Source organism: Saimiri boliviensis, chromosome 4, assembly GCF_048565385.1.
Source record: "Saimiri boliviensis isolate mSaiBol1 chromosome 4, mSaiBol1.pri, whole genome shotgun sequence".
Taxonomy (NCBI): domain Eukaryota; kingdom Metazoa; phylum Chordata; class Mammalia; order Primates; family Cebidae; genus Saimiri; species Saimiri boliviensis.
In genome coordinates, this window is record NC_133452.1 from 91,019,239 (window position 1) to 91,033,249 (window position 14,011).

Genomic DNA, 14,011 nt, shown 5'->3' on the forward strand with positions numbered 1-14,011 from the left:
ATTTAATGGAATTTCTGTTTTTTAAAAGAGGCATATCCACAAGCTGGAAAATACCGAGTAAAATTGTCTGATGGGCCTGGGAGCCTGAACACTGGGTGGCAGTTTTTGACCAGAAGACTTCTCAATTCATTCTGCAGTTTTCTTTTTTAGCATTTTAGGTTAAATCTTGGAGAATTTTTGCCTGATTTTCTGCTTTGGGTCAAGTGCACATGATACTTACACATAGCCTCATGCCCACCAGAAGCACCGAGACAGCACTGCTCTAAGGTGCTAACGTGGAATGGAATTACTCCCCACTTAGTCCCTTTCTTAGCATTAGTTACTTTTGTGTAACTCAACCTCTAAGCCTAGGATTGAGTAGATCATAGCATTCAGGGGATTTTATTAAAGGGGATATTCTACATGGTTTGATTTCAGCATGGCTCCTGACATTTTTAAGCGTCCCAACCTATTTTGCCTGAAGCTTGTGATTATGTTCTCAGGGTTATCGAGCCTTTCGTTTTACTGTTACCGGTTTTCTTTCCTGAGAGGAGGAACTCTGGAGATGAATTCTTTTTTAAGCTAAAAATGAGTGCTACCATATGTGTTGTCAAAAGAGGAAGAAAAGTATACTAAGTGCTAAACCATAGCAAATAGGTCAGGAGAGAAAGGGAATCGGGAAACAGATGACCATGGGGGAAAGGAGAAAGGAAAGCATAAATATGCAAAAACTGGAAGTACTGGAGAAAAGCCTTGCCCTGTTTTCCTTACTTTGAGAATTGCCCCAATGGACAGGAAGTCGGAGCTGCCATCTTGTTTTTAGATATTCCCCATCTCTAGGGTTTTGTCTTTAATTTTATCAAAGCAGGTAGAGCTGGGAGAGCTTTCAAAAAATACCTACCCTCCAGCCCCACCTCCAGAGAGTCTGAGTCAGTAGGTCTTAGACGAGAGGGCCCCAAGCATCAGTGTTTCCCTGGAGTACCCTGGGTGACAGCTATAGTTGAGAACCACTATCTAGTATAGTCCCGTAATTTTTCAGACAAATAGATCACGTCCAAGAGACATGAGGTAACTGACAAAGGGCCACACAGCTAAACACAGAGGTACCTCTAGGACCCGGGTCTCCTGCTTTCATGTAAGAATTTTCCAACAATGTAATTAGAATCTCCCACGTGTAAAGTATTAGACTCGGCTTGCTCTGAATGCTAGAGAAGTCCTAAATCTTTCCCTAATGGTCTTCTTTTTGTTGTTATTGGTAAACGCCTCACATGGTGCCTGGCACATAATAGCACTTAATAAATACTTGCTGAATGAAGGAGTGTGGTGTATGTTTAATTTACTCTCTCACGCCCACCAGAAGTACTGAGGCAGCACTGCTCTAAGGTGCTAATGTGGAATGGAATTATTCCCCACTCAGTCCCTTTCTTAGCATTTGTTACTTTTGTGTGACTCAATCTACGAGCCTAGGATTGAGTAGATCATAGCATTCGAGGGGATTTTCATTAGAGTAATGAAATAGCAGTTGGCTTTTCGGCTTCGAATTCTTTCCCTTGTTAAAGAAACTGAAACATTATCTTGAGTAGGATGGGCTATTTAAATGCTGCTGAATGGTTTTTCAATAGAAGTGATTGAAAAAAAAACCCATTTTTCATTTTTTGGAGGAATTTGTTCCATTCTGTCTTGTGTTTCATTATAAACAGTTTTTTTTAATAGCAAAAATTATTCTTCATGCCATAAATGTGTGGTGAATGACTCCCAACCAAATTTCCACATAGACCGCAGGTCTTTGCCAATTTTTCTCTATGTAGCGCCCCACTGATGATGGCTCAGAACTGAAACCCAATCTAATGCTACTAAACTCCTGGATTGAGAAGGGTTTTAAAATCACCTTTGGTGGTTTACACAGAAATTAACCCAGGGTCTCTGGCTTCTCTCCTTTCCTAGGGTTGTTGATGATGTAAGACAAAGCCCACTTCATGCTGGAATCTACGCTCTTGAGGGCAAAGGTCTGGTCAATTTCCTTACTTTATATTCCTCACTCAAAGCAAGTGCTCTACATCTTAGAGTCTTAATGGGAGAGAGGAGGTGACAATGCCCCTAAGGGATGCAAATTAATTCTGGGAGGGGGGGATGTGAAAAAAATTTAAGGAAATGGTCTGTCACCCTTCAAAGGGCTATTGTACATAAATAAATATATAATATGTCTATGGCATTAAATCTTCATGGGGCGATCAGGGGAAAACATCTAAGAAGACTTCTTAGAGGAGTCTAATGAAAAAAGATCAAGACACTGCTCTAAACTCATCTATCGAGTGACTGAATAAACGTAATTTAGAGGTAATGGAACTTTGTGGCTTCATCCCTTTTAGAGCTGGACAACTAATGTGAGCAAGATTCCTATGTTAAGAGATTTAGTTCACTGCTACCACATTTTGACTTTAGTCTGAACTCTTTTCTACATTTTCAATGATCATTGTGAGATTCAACATTAAACCACTGGAATCAAGGACTTCTTTGTCTTTTGCCTATTTGGGTGTGAAAATGTTAGAAATGCCTAATGAGAGGAAATGGATGGAAGGTGATGAAGCTGGGTACCCATGACAGTGGCAGTGACATGGAGCAGAGCACAGCGGTTTCCCTGGGAAAGACCCACCAGCCTCTTTTAGGGAGCATCTATCCAGCGGCACGTTAGCTTCTTACAGCTCTACCACTTACCAGATTCTGATAAGACATGAATCTATTTCCTCCTTTCTACAATGGGGACAATAGTATGTGATGCCATGGTCACATTATAGGGTTTGTGATACCATATGAGATTATACACGTAAGCAAACTATAAGCTATTAATTTTGGTATGTTATTATTATCCTGCTGATTGAAATATTATTACAAATAGACTTCCTGTGAAGAAGCAAAAAGGGATTTGAAGGAAAAAGGCCTTTTCATGCCCAGGGCAGTCAGGACCCTAGAAGACTCCACACGACACTCCCCATGGCCCCATTTAAATGCAAGGGGAACTTGGAAATGAGACACCTGGTTGAGCAGTCATTTCCGAGAGGGAAATTTATATAATGGAAGGGAAGCACAAGGTGGACGGCTACCAGTCTCTGCCGCAAAAGAAAACAGTTTTAAACTGTATCTAATTTTCCTAGAGCAAGGATACCTAAGAAGTTAAATCATCCTAGCAGGTTCTCTTTAAGGTATTCCTAGTCTGCAATCTTGCTCCCCTAACTTTGTCCCCAAGTCTCTGCCTCTTTTCAAGAGTACTTTCTTCTTTTTACTTCTGTTGCATAAATTTCTACATTTTTGGGAAATGCCACTCCACCTATAGAAACTTCTCTTACTATAGGATCCATCCTTTGCCCTACAGGAGTTTTCTCCTAAATTGGATTTATTCAATGTGGAATCATCTCCCCTCTTGGGAGGTTACTGGAGGGAAGTAGGAGAGTCGCCATGGTAGTCTTTGACATTCCAAGACCTTTAGACTAATCCACGAGGCATATGGGTACAATAAATGTGGTCCCCATTGAGCCTTCCACATCGAGGTGAGGAGGAGTTGCACTTTCTTATTTTTCTAGTTTTCTGGAGTTGTTAAAACAAATATACACACACACCCATGTGTGCGCGCACACACACACACACACGCACATACACACACACAGGAGTCTTTGGAGGATAAAGTTTAATTCTCAGTGAGGGGCAGAAACACTTTCCTAATCATTCCTTAACTTGGTAGACTGCTTCTCTTACAGAATAGTTACTGATTAAAATGTTACTGCAAAGTAATATTGCTTGCTTTCATTCATCGTTTACTTTTAAATGTACTACCTATCTTCGGATAATAGGAAATTGAAGCATTGGATTATCATTTGTAATAGCCCAATTAAATTCCTAGGTGAATGCCATCTTCTTGCCCAGACCCTGTAGGGCATCTGAATAGTTTCATTCTTCCACTTACGACATTTCTGCCTCCTCCCAATGTGCTTCTCCCTGTCATGCGTATTCATGTCCCAGTGCCTTGCCTATCCTGTTCCCCTGGTAAGAAATGCTTTTTAAATAATTTTTTCATCTTTGAAGACCCAACCCAAGACCCACTCCTCCATAAAACCTTCCTCCACTTCTCCAGCCCACACTGACTTCTGCCTCTAACCCTTTATTACATTCCCAGACTTGAGTGAATAATTGTTCTGTGTATATTCTCTCTGTTGTCAAGGTGGTATTTGCAGATAACACATATGAAGCACCACATAAAAACTTATTGACTGAATGAATGTTGATGTGAGACTAAAAGCAAGAGAATATTCTTGGATAACTGATGAGAGATGGTGTTTCTTAAAACTCTTCAAGGACAAGGAAATTATCATATATAGTCCCTTATTCTCACTACTTGTAGAACTTTGAGCAACTTACCTAACTTCTTTCAGTCTTCATTTATTTGTATATAAAATAGAAGGAATGACAACCACTTTATCCAATTTTTGGAAGACTCAGAAATAATATAGGAAAAGTATCTAGTTGAGTGCCTGTCATGTAGTAGGTGCTCAATAAACATTAATTGTTGTTACTATTATTGTTGTTGCTGACATCATTGTTATTTTCCATAGTGCCTAGTATAGTGCTGAATATGTGATATGTCGATTGACTCTTTAATCCTGGACAATGAGGTTGTTCAGAGCCCTGCAGTGTCCTTCATTGTACTAAATATTTCTGCAGGATTAGTTCATGGTGCAGGAAATCTATTGAGGGAAGCAAGTTGGAGGAGAATCACAAAGATCCAGTAGAAGGGCCATATCCAAGCCCCACAGCCCGAGCCAGGTAGAAGTGAAAACTTTGTCACTGAATTCCTTAGACTGGCATGACCCCAGACCTTAGCTCAGACTACCCAAGGAGTGTGATAAACCAGACTCTGAATAGTGGCTTTCATGAAGCTGCTCAGATAAAAATCTCACTATTTAATTTTTAAATTTACAACTAGAAATTCTAGATTGGTTGACATTGGCTGAATACTTTAAACCAGCTGATGGGAAGAAAGCTCTGTTACTGATTTAGTGGTCTTCTTCTCCCCCACTCCTTTCCTCTGAGCACTGACTAAAATCTCTTCCATACAAGCATCTGGGGCCTCACAGTCTTCAGAGCACTGATGTGGGAGGAGGAGTGCAGGCAGGGAGGCAGTTGCCTCTCATTGCTGGCTTCAAGGGTTGTGTCCCTTCTTCAAACATTCGCTGTCTGGTGATCCATGATTCTTCTGCATCCTGGGACAAGACCTAATTCAGCAGTAGGACCCCAAAACATGAATCAGGCCAGGCACAGTGGCTCATGCCTGTAATCCCAGCACTTTGGAAGGTTGAGGCGGGTGGATCACTTGATGTCAGGAGTTCGAGACCAGCCTGGCCAACATGGTAAAACTCCATCTCTACTAAAAATACAAAAAATTAGCCAGGTGTGGTGGCACGTGCCTGTAGTCCCAGCTACTTGGGAGGCAGAGGCAGGAGAATTGCTTGAACCTGGAAGGTGGAGGTTGCAGCTAGCCAAGATTACACTGTTGCACTTCAGCCTGAGTGACAGAGCAAGACTCTGTCTAAAAAAAAAAAAAAAAAAAATCCACTAATTAGCTAAACTAGATTCTGTTTGGGCTGGGTTCTCCCAACAGCTCCTTTTCCACCTCCACAAGTTATGCATATCTTAGTGGAAACCTTCACCAGACAACCTTTGCAATGTCACTGACAAGGGTCTAGGGAGTGGACTATTCCTATCAAGTAGTTAAGGTTATGGGGAGAAGGAGAGGCTGGTATAATTTCTAATCCAAGGAGCCTTACACTTTGCCCTAAGGGGCTAAGACTAATAGAAGGCATAACAGAAAAATGATAATCATCAAATGAATAATAATTGAGTGCCAGGCACCAGGCTTCATATTCAGCATGTCTTATTTATTTTTCACAACAATCCTGGATATTGGAACTCACTATTCTGAACAAATCAGGCTGAGAGAGCCCAAGCAACTTGCCCAATATCATGTGGCTGATGAGTGTGGCACAGATGAGCAGAGCTTTCTCCAGCTCAAGACAAATTGTGCTCACAAGGACCTGTTGGGAGAACACTGCCCTGTGAGGTAGAGGGCTGGGCTCTAGTCCTGCTTCTGTATTACCTCTTCTACTTTGTACAAGTTAAACAAATATTCTAGGTCTCATCCATAAATCAAAGGAGTGGAATTTAAACATCTCTGGAAGGTTTCTTCTAGCTCTGTGATTCTATGAACTGGTATCTAAACACATTTATAGGAATAACAAAAATTTATCCCCCATGTTAAACTCAGGTATCCAGCAGCCCTATCCATCTGGAATATTAGGAAGAACCAGATTATAAGCAAAACTACTGTCACAAAATCCACAAACATAAAGTCATGCTCTTTTGTATAACAGGCCTTTTCTCTAAGCCTCTTTATTCATACTTTACAAATTACTCTAAAAAGTTTCTTAGACTCAACATGTATATAACAAATTAGAAAAGGCATGAGGAGAAGCTGACATAAACAGGCACAAACAGAAAAATGAATGAGGAGGAATAATTCTTAAAGTATTTAAAGAAGAAAACAGGTACAGGACCAGTTAGCATAAGGAAAAAAGGCCCAATTATTTCAATAGACCCTTAGGGAATCTTTGCATCATTAAAAACAAGACATATAGGTACATTTAAATCACCAAGAAAAGGTTAATCAATGTGGGTAAACTCTGTTTAAGAAGGAAGTAAGATGTATATTCTGTTTTAGAACGTTTTGCATTCATTCTAGTTAGTATTTTTCTTTTTCAAGTTTTGATACCTTACTGGGTAGGTAGACTCTGAACTCCAGAAAACTCTGAAGTTTTGGTTATCTACTGCTGCATAACACAGCACTCCAAAATGTAGTGGCTTACAACAACAAATATTTTACCGTCTCATGACGCTATAGGTTAAATGGGCTCAGCTGGGAGTTTCTTGTGGCCCAAAGAATGTTGGCTGGGGCTAAAGTCATCTGGGGGCTTGATTGGACTGGAACACTTTGAGAGGCTGGAGGTTGATGGTGGCTGATGACGGCTCACATGGATGCTGGTGACGGTGGCTGATGGCAGCTCACATGGATGCTGGTGACGGTGGCTGATGGCAGCTCACATGGATGCTGGTGACGGTGGCTGATGGCGGCTCACATGGATGCTGGTGACGGTGGCTGATGGCGGCTCACATGGATACTGGTGACGGTGGCTGATGGCGGCTCACATGGATGCTGGTGACGGTGGCTGATGGCGGCTCACGTGGATGCTGGTGACGGTGGCTGATGGCGGCTCACATGGATGCTGGTGACGGTGGCTGATGGCGGCTCACATGGATGCTGGTGACGGTGGCTGATGGCGGCTCACATGGATGCTGGTGACGGTGGCTGATGGCGGCTCACATGGATACTGGTGACGGTGGCTGATGGCGGCTCACGTGGATGCTGGTGACAGTGGCTGATGGCGGCTCACGTGGATGCTGGTGACGGTGGCTGATGGCGGCTCACATGGATGCTGGTGACGGTGGCTGATGGCGGCTCACATGGATGCTGGTGACGGTGGCTGATGGCGGCTCACGTGGATGCTGGTGACGGTGGCTGATGGCGGCTCACGTGGATGCTGGTGACGGTGGCTGATGGCGGCTCACATGGATGCTGGTGACGGTGGCTGATGGCGGCTCACGTGGATGCTGGTGACGGTGGCTGATGGCGGCTCACATGGATGCTGGTGATGGTGGCTGATGGTGGCTCACATGGCTGGTGGTTGATGGTGACTGTTGTCTGGGACCCCTCCTGGGGCTGCACCCAGGGAGCCTGCACATGGCCTTTCTATGGATAGCAGCTGGGTTCTGGGAGGAGCAGTCTCAAGAGTGAGAATTCCAAAGAGAAAAGAGAGGAAACTGCCCGTCCTAAAGGCTGGGCCTGGATTTCGCACAGCCATACCCTGGCCGTACTTGATAAGCCGCTGCAGGACAAACCACATTAGGGAAGGGGGAATAAACTGGAGTTCTCAGTGGGGAAAGTGACCACGAACTTGCGGCCGTATTCAATCGACCACACCTGGTCTCCAGAACAACTTTCTCCTGGGGGACCGAGTTTTTACTGTGCATTATTTTTATGTTGTACTTTTGTGTTTTTCAAAACACCTTGGGAAATATTTTATTTGATTGGCCTTTTTTAAACACAGAAGCTGGAGACATTCTTTTAAAATCCCAGGCAGATTATGTCACTCCTCTGCTCAAAACGCTTCAGTGGCTCCTGTCTCAGAGTAAAAGTCAAAAGCCTCCCAAGGCCTATGCTATTCAGTTCCACGTCCTTAGGAATCCAGGCTGCATTTCTCACAGTCGCTCTGCTCCAGCCACTCTGGCCTCAGGGCCTTCGCACTGGCTGCTCCGCTACCTGGAATGCTCTTTCCCCAGTGATCTCTCAGCTCGCATTCTTACCTCCTTTGAGGCTGTGTCTCAATGGCACCCTCTTAGAGATGCCTCTTTTTTCTCCTCAGCACTCCTTCTTCCCTTTCTTGGCTTTGCTTTTTGCCACAGCCCTTAGAAATCCTGTATGTTTTGTTTATTCATTTCTTTATCTGCTTCTCCCCATGGAACTCCAAGGAGAGGGAGACTTTTGGCTGTTCCATTTACTGCTGCACCCCCAGGGACTACAACAGTGCCTGGTCCTTAGTGATGATTCGTAAGTGTTTGAATGAGATATTGAAGAAAAGAATGAGTTCTCCTTATATATTAGTATTTATGAGTCATAGTAAGTGCTGTGTTCTTGGCTTTACAGATGAAGAAACAGAGTCCCAGGAGATTGTGTGACTTGTCTGAGGTCACGCAGCTAATGGTAGAGCTGGCTTTAGAACCCAGGTGCTGTGACCTGCAGCCTTAGGTCTTTTGGGCGACCACTTGCTGCATTCCCATGTGGTTATTTCCAGGCAGGCACACACCCAGCTCTGACATGGACTCTGGACAGGCTCAATATGCAGCCACACAGTCTTTCCCCGAAGTGGGAAGAGGGTACCACACTGCTGCTGTCATTTCCTGGACAGAGAAATGTGTATCTTACCCGCTGGGTTCAGAGCAATAGTAATTACGAGAGTCTGGAGGGAAGTGAGAAAAGGCATCAGGGGCATTTAACAACCTTCACTGACCTGCAAATTATTATTTACAGTAACACAGAGCATTTCCTCTTCAGAGGCAAAGATGTAGAACAGATCATACATGTGTCTTTCTTTTTTCCTTTACTTTTTTTTTTTTTTTTAAATAAGCCTGACTCCTCATAGTGCTCTCCGAAAGCAGACAGAGAAGAGAAAGGTTTATTGGGCAGGTCAGGATGGACTTACCCTTAGGAGATGAAAGGAGTGAATCCTCACTGTTCTTTATTAAAATCCTCCACGAACTCTATGAAGATGAAATTGAAAAAACTTGAGAATCACATTGTAAAGTCTTAAGAGGCTGGGTCGGGTCTTATTTATCACACATTTCCTGTTGATTCAGCGCACTGCTTTGCAACAGCAGGTCTGGAGAAGTGTGTTCAAATTGACTGCCTGGGCTGGGAGGGGCTTTGATGCTCATCTCTTCCAATCTCGTCCCCAGGATATCAACCATCTGCTCATTCCTAGACTGCAGCTGTCAAACCTAAAACACGTCCACTGACTGGAAGCTCATTACCTATCACAGTAACCCTACTTTCTATACTGCTGATGTTGAGCGACCGTCTTCTTCCTACATGATCCACCCCTCAGGTCTAGTTCTTTCTTCTGGATTGACAGAGGATAACAGATAAGCTTTCTGACATGAAATAGAGCGAGTTCTCCTTATCTCACTGGCTCTAAAAAGCAGAACTTGGCACGCAGCAGTCTGTGAAAGCGGGAGTTCCCCAAGAGTCCTCCCAGAGTGTGTGTGTGTCTATGTGTGTGTTTCTGCATGAGGAGTGTGTTTCTAGTGAGGTGCTACAGAACTTGACATTGGAGTCAAGCTACCTGGGCCCATTTCCAGGCTCTTTCACACAGCCATGTGATTTGGATACGACACTTAGCTTCTCTGCGTCTCAGTTTCCTAATCCGTAAAATGGAAAGAAGAATAGTGACAACCTGATGGGACTGTTGTGAAGATTAAATGTATGAATGCCTGTGAAGCACCAGCACAGGGCCTACCTAGCGTATATTGTGTGCTTGATCCATGTGAACTCTTGGATACTAATGATGCAGTGTCTGTGGGAGAAGGCTCTAATTCTCATGGGTTATAATCAGCAGAAGAAACCCGGGGAACTGGGGGAATTGTCCCTGGTGTCTTCTCCTTCAGTGCTTCTCTGCTTTCCTACTTTTCTCTCTTCTCCCATCTGTTCTCAGGCCGTTCTCCAGTGGTCTAGTCCCAGGACACTGTTCTTTAAGCTGGACAGCCACCATTTCCTAGTGGGTGTGGCTGGGGACACAGACTTTTTCACAGAGGACCAGGGAGATCCAAAATTCTTCCAGTGCAAAGAAGTGACTCCAAGGGTGACCTCTCAGTACAGTGAATGGGAGAGAGGTATTCAGGGGACCAAAAGTAAAACCCTTCCCAGTACCTCTCACGCCACACACCCAGAAACACTCACCTACTTGGGGCATTGATTGCGTGTGTCCATGAAATTGCATCTTCCTGCCACGTGTTTTAAACTTGACATTTTCTACCTTGCTAAGTTGTGACAAATCGTTTGATGTGGCCAAGAATGAATTGCTGTCGATTTAGTCAGACTTCGTGATAAATCACATGAAATGAGAAGAAAGACAACCTGACCAACAAATGATATTAATGTCGAAATTTTGGATGGGTTTAAACATAAACATAAAGAGAGGAAACTGACTTTTTTTTTTTTTTTGAGACAGGGTCTCACTCTGTTGCCCAGTCTGGAGTTCAGTGGCAAGATCTCTGTTCACTGTAGCCTTGACCACCCAGACTCAAACCATCTACCCACATCAGCCTCCCAAGTAGCTGGGACAACAGGCATGTGCCACCACGCCCAGCTAATTTTTCTAATTTTAGTAGAGATGGGGTTTCCTCATGTTGCCCAGGCTGGTCTCGAACTCCTAGGTTCAAGCCACTTTGGCTTCTCAAAATGCTGAAATTACAGGCATCCTGGCCAAAACTGACATTTTTGAGGGGATGTTTTGCACCAGACCCTGTGCTATGTGATCAGCATAATCCAGGGTAGGGTAGTAATTGTATTCTCCCTATTTCAAAGATGAACAGTGAGCTGCTCAAGACTCACAGCAGTCACTTGAAGATTCCAACCCTAGTCAGTCTGCATCCAAAAGCAAAAGGTTTGGGGTTGTGCAGGCAGAATTTGAAGCCCATGATCAGAAGACCTGGTTTCTAATCACAAGTATGTGCTCAGGACTGGTCACTATTTCTTCACATATAAAATGAGAATGGGAACGTTAATATCTACCTCACATTCCTCCTGAGGTAGATGAAGTTGCTTCACTACCCCACCCCTGGCCCCCTCTCAAATGGGGACTCACTCTGTAGCCCAGGCTGGAGTGCAATGGCCTGATCTTGGCTCTGCCTCCCGGGTCCAAGTGATTCTCCTGCTTCAGTCTCCTGAGTAGTTGGGATTACAGGCACCCACCACCATGTCCAGCTAATTTTTGTATTTTTAGTAGAGATGGGGGGTCTCACTATGTTGGTCAGGCTGGTCTTGAACTCCTAACCTCATGATCCGCCCACATCAGCCTCCCAAAGTGCTGGGATTACAAGCGTGAGCCACCGTCCCTGGCCATTTTTTGATCATTTAACTTATTTATTTATAACAGTAAGGAATACACATGAACAAGAAGTGTCAAGGGCTGTTGGAGAATATGTCTCTCTGCCCCAGCCCTGAGCTCATGCCCTGGATGTAACTCCTCAGCCATGTCTTTTTACTCCTGGGAATTCCCACCACAACCCTAGGTAATTCCTTTATAATCTATTTCTTAAAATTGTCCTATTTAAACTGTATCCACTCCCCCCACCCCAATTATGACACAGATTTTTAGCACATTTACACTGTCTCTTGTCTTCCATGGATTTCTGTACACACTGCTATTATCCTGATTCATTCTTGTTGCTACTTTTATAGGTATTAAACAATCTACTTAAATCTTCACTTTGTGATGTGTCAACAGTCAGGAGGGATCTATTGGCTTTGATGGGAATGGAGGTGCTGCTAGGGCTGAGAACATCTGTTTGGTTCCGCCATCCGTCGCGCGGCGGGGAACCGTCCTGACACAGGTAGGTGCTAGAATATTTGACAAGAGCATGCCTGACTTCCTGGCCCTCCCCAGCTTCCCACCTCTTTTTTCTGAGCTGTAACATTTACTTCTGCCGTTACTTCTGGATTATAAAATTTATATTCTGGGCCTCCCAAGTTTTGTCTTGTAGGTTAATTTGGAAAACAGAAAAGCAATTCATGAATGTGAAATATTCTGTCTGTGAAAATTTTATATGCTGCAGAACAAGTAATATGACCAAATCCGTATCATTAGACAGGAAACATTGAGAGGATGACTGTTCCCAAAGCCAAGACCAAATGGACACTCTTTTTTTACACAGACCAATGCCATGGCTGCCAGTTCTCTCTGAGAAGGAGGGTGGGGAGTTACGAAACTTGGAAAGGCCTTTAATTGATCTTCCTGCTGTCCATCGCTGCTCATGGCCCCAGGCTGTTTTGGGCAGCTCTGCAGGGCTTTGCTGGGAAGGGCGGCTCCAGCTCCCGCCAGTTCTTCCCCTGCATGTGTTGCTGGGATGCAGGTTTTTCCACTCAGCTTCATCTATCGATATGATCCCATCTTCTTTGTGCTCCAGGTATTCGTAAAATTTTCTGGATTGCCACGGGATCCTTTCATGTTGGCTGTGAATTTATTCTTTTGCATTTATTTATTATTATTTTAATGGGATTGGGGAGGAAGGAGAGGTAAAAGTAGGCCTAATCTACCATGTTGAACCTCAGGATTGATTTCAAAAACTTTAAAATTCATAGCTATTCCTTCAGTGAATGAACGAATATTTGACCTGGTGGTTTAGTTAGATGGTTCAGGGTTGATTGTTATGGTGAGTTTTTGATGGGGCCGGAGAACCTGCCCTGGCATCCTTCCCTCGCCCCACTTCAAACAAACAATGTCATTTCACGTCCTTATAAATAAATGGATATTCCCATCTGGACTGACTAATTTGACAAGTCCATGTGTCAATGAGATGAGAATAGAGAACAAAGTACAGGAATGAGGTGCAGGGACGAGGGAAAGAATGAAAGAGGCATTTCAATAATTTAAAAAGTATCATTTGTTGTTATATCTCGGGACTTGTTTTGCAGCCAAAAGAATCAAGACACATTTGAGATCACGTGATGCAGCTGAAAGTGTCGGGTTGGCAATACACAGAAAGACATTTGAGAACCAGTTCTGTTTCTTCTATCTTCTGCGAATTCGGTAAAGTGATAATACCTGCTTAGGAGGTAGTGGTGCCAACTGAGCAAGGGGATGTGTGGAGGGGACCCAGCCCGTTGTGGATTCTCAGCAATCTTAATTTCCTTTCCTTAGAGGAGAGGAGATGGACCAGCCCGGAAGAAGCAAGATGACGGCTCTTTGTGTTGACTCTGCTTAGCTGACCACTTCAGTTTCGTATCTTCATTATTTCTGTCTTTGTCTGGTTTTTTAATTTCCCTGCCTCTTCTCTACCCCAATCCGCAAAGCTAGTAAAATCTTTAAGCATACATTTAAAGAAAATTGCATGGTATCAGCCACAGGAATGTGTTACCATTTCATGGTGGCCATCCTCGGCTCCACCCCAAGGACCCCAAATGGAGAATCCCAGCTGGGTCTGAGAGGCTTGCGGTGGTGTTTCCTGGATGCTCTTTCTGCTCTTTCAGCCACTTACTTTCCTTTAGATTAAATAGCTCTACAATGATGGGACAGTTGAGGCCCTGGTCTGAGATAAATGCCACCTTTCTGTGGCAGGGGCTCTGGCAGCATCCTACTGAGCTCCCTAGCACTGT

General features: G+C 43.9%; 1 long non-coding RNA gene across 1 annotated transcript in view; it reads left to right on the plus strand.

The window, feature by feature from the left end:
• LOC141584148 (uncharacterized) overlaps positions 1-13,707 on the plus strand; it is a 48,987-nt gene extending 35,280 nt beyond the window's left edge. Inside the window, exons 3-5 of the long non-coding RNA XR_012517089.1 lie at positions 12,098-12,249; positions 13,331-13,445; positions 13,557-13,707. This is a non-coding gene — a long non-coding RNA (uncharacterized LOC141584148). The remainder of the gene's footprint in view (positions 1-12,097; positions 12,250-13,330; positions 13,446-13,556) is intronic.
• The last annotated feature ends 304 nt before the right edge of the window (positions 13,708-14,011 follow it).